Raw genomic sequence first — 7,952 nt, forward strand, 5'->3', positions numbered from 1 at the left:
AGGTTAATCGTAGTATGCTCTGTGGTTGCAGTTTGAACTGATCTTCCACATCAGAAAAGATTTCCTTAGGTATATTGAAAGATTATGGAGAAAACGGTCGGTGTAGGAGCTTCAACATCGTCCATGTGGACAAGACCGACAATTGCAAATGCAAGATTGGCCGTGGATATCTTTGATGGCACGGGCCATTTTGGTATGTGGCAAAGTGAGGTTCTAGATGCCCTTTTTCAGCAGGGTCTAGACATTGCCATTGATGAAGAGAAACCAGATGATATACAGGAGAAAGATTGGAAGGCGATCAATCGGTTGGCATGTGGCACAATTCGATCATGCCTTTCTCGAGAGCAGAGGTATGCTTTTTCAAAGGAGACTTCTGCAAATAAGTTGTGGGTGGCACTTGAAGAAAAATTTTTGAAGAAAAACAGTCAAAATAAGCTCCACTTGAAGAAAAGACTGTTTCGCTTCACATACGTCCCAAGTACCACAATGAATGATCACATCACCAAATTTAATCAGTTAGTCACTGATTTGCTGAATATGGATGAGACATTCAAAGATGAAGATTTGGCTTTGATGCTGTTGGGGTCACTTCCTGAGGAGTTTGAGTTCCTAGAAACTACTCTACTTCATGGCAGGAGTGATATATCTCTGAGCGAAGTCTGTGCGGCCTTATACAGTTATGAACAGAGAAAGAAGGACAAACAGAAAAACTCAATCAGAGATACAGAAGCTTTAGTAGTCCGAGGTCGTTCATACACTCGGAAGAAAACTCAAAAGGGGAGATCAAAGTCAAAGTCCAGACTTGGGAAAGATGAATGTGCTTTTTGTCATGAGAAAGGCCACTGGAAGAAAAATTGTCCAAAGCTGAAGAATAAGGGAAAAGCTGCTGTAGATGCTTGTGTTGCTAAGCATGATACTAGTGACTCTGAACTATCACTGGTTGCATCATCATCGTCGTTCCATTCAGATGAGTGGATATTGGATTCGGGTTGTACCTATCATATGTCCCCTAACCGGGAGTGGTTCTCTGATTTAGTAGAACTAAATGGAGGAGTTGTTTATATGGGCAATGACAATGCCTGTAAAACTGTTGGGATAGGTTCAATCCAATTAAAGAATCAAGATGGATCAACCAGAGTTCTGACTGATGTTCGGTACGTGCCCAGTTTGAAGAAAAATCTCATATCATTGGGAGCCTTGGAATCCAATGGTTCAGTTGTTACTATGAGAGATGGGATTTTGAAAGTGACATCTGGCGCACTTGTGATATTGAAGGGCATCAGGAAAAATAACTTGTATTACTACCAAGGTAGTACAGTTATTGGAGCAGTCGCTACAGCTTCCGGTAACAAAGAATTGGACTCAATGCAGTTGTGGCATATGAAGTTGGGACATGCCAGCGAAAAATCCTTGCAAATTCTGGCAAAGCAAGGATTGTTGAAAGGTGCAAAGGCTTGCAAATTAAAATTTTGTGAGCACTGTGTTCTGGGAAAGCAAAAAGAGAGTGAAATTCGGCACTGCTATCCATAATACAAAAGGTATTTTGGAATATATTCACTCAGATGTGCGGGGGCCTTCCAAAATACCTTCGTTGGGAGGAAAACACTACTTTGTTACTTTTGTTGATGACTTTTCCAGAAGAGTTTGGGTGTATACCATGAAAACTAAAGATGAAGTGCTTGGAGTTTTTCTTAAATGGAAAACTATGATCGAAAACCAGACTGGCAAGAAAATCAAGCGGCTTAGGACGGACAATGGAGGGGAATATAAAAGTGATCCGTTCTTCGATGTGTGCCAAGAGTATGGTATTGTTCGACACTTCACAGTTAGGGATACACCACAACAGAATGGAGTGGCAGAGCGTATGAATCGAACATTGCTGGAGAAAGTTCGATGTATGTTGTCCAATGCTGGGTTGGGCAAGCAATTTTGGGCTGAGGCTGTGACATACGCTGGCCATCTTGTTAATCGTTTGCCATCATCTGCATTAGAAAGAAAAACTCCTATAGAGGTATGGTCTGGAAAACCGGCTACAGATTATGATTCCTTACATGTGTTTGGAACCACTGCATATTACCATGTGAAGGAGTCAAAGTTAGATCCGAGGGCAAAGAAAGCTCTCTTTATGGGAATCACTTCTGGAGTGAAGGGATTTCGTCTTTGGTGCTTAAGCACAAAGAAAATGATCTGTAGCAGAGATGTTACCTTTGATGAATCTGCCACATTGAAAAATGTAGCAGATAAAGATATTCAGACGAGCAATACTCCACAGCAGGTGGAGTGTACTCCAAAACAGGTGGAGTTTGAGCAGATGGGGATTTGCCCAGTTAATAAGTCTAATTCTCCAGCCACAATGGAGGAATTAGAGGTTGAAGAGGTTCTGACCCAAGAACCACTAAGTACACCAGAACCAGTTGCAGTTGCAAGGCCACGGAGAGAAATTCGTAAACCTGCTCGATTTACTGATATGGTGGCCTACGCCCTTCCCGTTGTTGATGATATTCCTATCACTTATCAAGAAGCAATGCAAAGCTTAGAAAGTGATAAATGGAAAAGCGCCATGGATGAAGAAATGCAGTCTCTCCGGAAGAACAATACTTGGGAGTTGGCGCAATTACCGAAAGGTAAAAGGGCAATCGGATGCAAGTGGGTATTCGCAAAGAAAGATGGATCTCCTAGCAAGAAGGATATTCGCTACAAGGCAAGATTGGTAGCTAAAGGCTACGCTCAGAAGGAGGGAATTGACTACAATGATGTATTTTCCCCTGTTGTGAAGCATTCCTCCATTAGAATTTTGTTGGCCTTGGTAGCACAGTTGAATTTGGAGCTAGCTCAACTTGATGTTAAGACAGCTTTCTTGCATGGTGAGTTAGAAGAGGAGATCTATATGACTCAGCCCGAAGGATACACAGATGCTGGTGGTAGAAATTGGGTTTGTAAGCTTAACAAATCGCTATATGGATTGAAGCAATCCCCGAGGTAGTGGTACAAGCGATTTGATAGCTTTATGAGAAGGCAGAAGTACACAAGAAGCAAATATGACAATTGTGTATATTTGCAGAAGCTGCATGACGGATCTTTCATTTATCTACTCTTGTATGTTGATGATATGTTAATCGCTTCGAAGAGCCAAAATGAGATAGATAAGTTGAAGGCTCAGTTGAATCAAGAGTTCGAGATGAAAGATCTAGGTGAGGCCAAGAAGATTCTCGGCATGGAGATAAGTTGAGATAGACCGAGAGGCAAGCTCTGTTTAAATCAGAAGCAATATCTGAAAAAGGTATTACAATGTTTTGGTGTAAATGAAAACACAAAACATGTAGGTACCCCACTTGCTTCTCATTTGAAACTTAGTGCTCAATTATCTCCGAAGACTGAAGATGAAAGAGAATATATGGCGAAAGTCCCATATGCTAATGCTGTTGGGAGTTTGATGTATGCGATGGTGTGTACGAGGCCTGACATTTCACAAGCTGTTGGAGTTGTGAGCAGGTATATGCATGATCCTGGAAAAGGACATTGGCAAGCTGTGAAATGGATTCTACGGTATCTTCGAAAAACCGTAGATGTTGGTTTAATTTTTGAACAGGATGAAGCGCTTGGTCAGTTTGTAGTTGGATATGTTGATTCCGACTTTGTTGGTGATTTAGATAAACGTCGTTCAACTACGGGGTATCTGTTTACTCTTGCGAAAGCCCCAGTGAGTTGGAAGTCTACCTTACAGTCTACAGTAGCTGTGTCTACTACAGAGGCAGAATATATGGCAGTTACAGAAGCTGTTAAGGAGGCTATTTGGCTTAATGGATTGTTGAAAGACTTAGGAGTTGTTCAAAGTCACATAAGTTTATATTGTGACAGTCAGAGCGCTATTCATTTAGCGAAAAATCAAGTCTATCATTCAAGAACCAAGCATATCGACGTAAGATATCACTTTGTGCGGGAAGTCTTTGAAAAAGGAAAAATTCTACTTCAGAAGATTCCGACAGCAGATAATCCCGCAGATATGATGACCAAGGTGGTAAAAACAATCAAGTTTAATCATTGTTTGAACTTGATTAACATCCTGAGAATTTGAGCACCTTCAGGTGTATGGCGCTCGAGAGTGCATTTGTAGGCACTACAAAAGATAGCTTTATCGAATTTGGGGAGTTGAAGGAAGTGTGTGAAGATGTGATTATCCTAATCAAATCTTCAAGGTGGAGATTGTTAACATTAATGGGAGACAACATTAATGGCAAACAATACAAAGTGGTGCAAAGTTTAGCACCCTAAAGTTGACTTTGAAAAAGTGGCATGGGATAATTTTTTTTTGGTCCTTGAGATAATGGGCTATTTATTGTTTGGTCCTTAAACCTCAACTATAAATAGGCCTTCTCATTTCTCATTTCAATTCATCCCAACCAATCTTTCTCTCTTAGTTTTCTCTCTTCTCCCATTTGAGAATTCTTAAGGAATTCTATTTGTTTGTAATACTTTGGAGATAGTAAAGTTATCATCTGGTGTTAGTGCCCGAGGACGTAGGTATAATTTACCGAACCTCGTTAAATCTCTTGTGTTCTTTCTTGTCCTATTTTTCTTTCAATATTTGAGGGTATAATAGTAGTATTTAATTGTGCTATTAAATTACTATAGAAGGGATATTCTGTCTAAGGAAAGACTTGGTATTTAAGAGATCCATGTGATCCACCTCTCTTCCCTGGGAATTGAACTTTGTGTGATTTTTTAGTACAATAATTTACACGCTTCCGACCCTATTGGAACAACAGAGAGCAGATTGGATGAAAAGAGAAGACGATTGTGGTTGTATATATTATATTTAGCGACGTCTGGTACTTAAAAGCGCCACTAAACGCACCAAAAAACTATGTAGTTTTCTTTCTTTCTTTTTTACAGTTTTCGCGTTAGTGGCGTTTTAACAATAAACGTTGCTGCACATCTTAGATAAAACGCCACTAAAAGTTGTACATTCAAAGGCGATCTTCAACAAGTGCTGCCAAAAGTTGTATACTCAGTGGTAATTTAGAACAAACGCCGTGAGAAATGTCAGTATATGCAGTCTTTGCTGTAGTACCACCATGGACTATAAACCACTTAGAATAACTATTAATATAAATCATTTTCTGCATTTTTGTAATGTAACTTCATCTGTGTTGCTGCTATTTTATAGGCCGAGGAAGTATTGGTAGAAGATTTCCAATGATAAAATGAGGCCAGAACGACTTAGAATGTCAATGACAACATCTCTGTTGGAGCTGAGATCCTACCTAGATGGAGTGGAATTTCTTGCAGAATCAAATGCATATTAGGGATACTGACATTAACCTCCACCACGGCCAACTATGGGTAAAATATAAGATCACTCAAAGCATATGCTCAAGGAAGACAAGATTTATCCATCCATTAGGGATACTATCCAATCATTAGTAACATGTAAAAAGTTCAGAGAAATCTAAACACTCTACAAGCGATTGGAAGGAATCACACAGAGCAGAGAGGATTACCATATCTTGCCAGAACTGTCCTTCAAGGTGTTGATACTTCTTTAAAACAAACCATATGAACACTTGTAGCTTTCCCTACTAACCAATGCAACCTTTTTTTATGTTTTTATCCAAATCGATAATAATAATTAAAAAACACTGCAAAATAGATGCCTTGACATTTAAGATTTAGCTATTTTTATTCGATTACTAATTTTTTTTAAAAAAAACTCAAAAAGAAGTTCAATTTTCATTATTATATTTGCTTAGATTTTAATTATTGTTTGAAGTTGTTTATTTTTGTAATATTTTAATTATGTTAAACAATTTAAATAATATTATTTTACATTAATTACATGAAATAATAATATATTGTTTAATTTATTGAATTAAAAAAATAAATAATTTAAGACACGTACAACTAAACTTGTTCATGGTCGGGCTATTCACCCTAACTCGAAGGCCAGCCCAAATTTGAGAGGCTTCGAGCAAAAACATTAACCTTGAAAAATGAGTTTGAGTTAAAAATTAGGCTCATTTAAGATATGAGTTGATCTTGGTCTTAAGTATTTAAGGCTTGAGCCCAGCCCGACCAAGCTCATTTGCTAAGTTTATATTATATCTAATACATAAAATTTAAATCTATAGTAATAAATAATACTATAATGTAAAATTACTAAAAATGTTAAATTGTTTATGTAAAAAATTTTAATAAATGAAAAAATTATTTAAAATTATTAAATATTGAATTAAAATTAATATAAATATTTTTCAAAATAATTTTAAAAATAATATTGACAAACCTAAAATGAGATTAAGTTAACCATTTACAAATATTAACTAATTTGGGTAAGATTTTAAATCCATATTTTAAGTCGGGTCTAGGTTAAGCAAGCAAAAAGTATGTTAATATTATGCTTACGCCTTAACCCAGCCCATAAACACTTTTATGTACAATGCATATGATATTTAAAACTAATGTATATATATAAGATTATTATCATTTACATTCTAAATGAAATTTTAAACATAAAAAACACAAAATTATCACATTTTTTTAATGATATTTAATGAATAAATTAAATTTGAAATAGTTTTTTTAAAACCCATTTGTAAAATTAAAATATATATATTTATAATGTATAGGATGATTACCAGAATTATTTAATAAATTATTTGTTTTAATTATTAGTTAAATTAATAATATATTCACTATTTTGATTATTAATTTTTCTCAATTGATAATTTTTTATTTAAATTAAATATTGACAAACTTTTGTTTAAAGTATTCATAATTAAATGTTGCAGTCAATTTCTACTATTAGTCTATATATTATGTGTAAGTTGTGCACTTATTTTCTATATTTTAATTTGATTAATTTTAGTATTTGTATTTTTTAACTTTTGAAATTTTAATCTTGATCTAAATGGTAGCAATTAAATATCTTAAGCCTAATTCTACGTTTAGTCTCATACTATATGTGAGCTGTAGATTTAGTTTATATTCATCAATTCGATCATTTTTAATCTCTATACTTTTTGAATTTTGAAATTTTACTCTTGATTCAAATGGTAACCATTCAATCTATTAACTAAAATAACATGAAACTGTAGACATTTTTATGTTGAAATAACAATTTGGTTTGGCTTATGTTTAGCACATAAGATTTTAAAATTAAAATGATTGAACTAAAATTTTAAAATTCGAAACATATAAAAATTAAAAATAACTAAATTAAAATATAAACTTACATTTTGAATAGTCGAAGAATTTTAGCTTTTAGTACTTAGCAAAAATAATAATTTTCATTCAAAGTGAAAAGTATTTATTAATATTTACCAAATTTTTTCAACCGTGTGGACATGCCGGAGTGGTTATCGGGCATGACTAGAAATCATGTGGGCTCTGCCCGCGCAGGTTCGAATCTTGCTGTTCACGTTGCCTCTTTTTTCATACTATATAACCCAAGGAGTGGGATCTTAGATATTGACTTTTTCAAATCCATTTTTCATTCTCAACACCAAACCAATTTTTTATTTTATTTTATAATTATATATATCATCATCCATTTTACGATTTAAGTATAGTCATGTTTAAATCGAGATGATATTCAAGTAAAGTCTTCCTAACAATGTTCTAACATAATTTTTAATGATTGAAGCGAATGACAAAAGATTTATATTCAAGTCTTCAATTGACATCAGTTTCAGATTTAATCTCTACACAACTCCTACATTTTATCTTTTACAATATATATAATTTTTAACCCAATTTCTTTGAATCCTTAATTGCTAATGAATAACGTAGAAAGTTGAATGTAATACATATATCCATGGAAAATAAGTTGTCAATCAAAGATTGAAAACTCATTTCATTATAGACCGTCGAATTTAGTAAATATTTGTCATGCAAATGATAATTAAAATGAACTCAACTATTAGACTAAAAAGACTTTAGGCATGAAAGGTATA

General features: G+C 34.8%; 1 non-coding gene across 1 annotated transcript; it reads left to right on the forward strand.

Moving 5' to 3' along the window:
- Positions 1-7,337: 7,337 nt before the first annotated feature.
- Positions 7,338-7,419, forward strand: TRNAS-AGA (transfer RNA serine (anticodon AGA)). Its single transcript has one exon. It is a non-coding gene; the product is annotated as a tRNA-Ser (tRNA).
- The last annotated feature ends 533 nt before the right edge of the window (positions 7,420-7,952 follow it).

The sequence above is a fragment of the Gossypium hirsutum genome, chromosome D06 (assembly GCF_007990345.1).
Source record: "Gossypium hirsutum isolate 1008001.06 chromosome D06, Gossypium_hirsutum_v2.1, whole genome shotgun sequence".
Classification (NCBI taxonomy): Eukaryota; Viridiplantae; Streptophyta; class Magnoliopsida; order Malvales; family Malvaceae; genus Gossypium; species Gossypium hirsutum.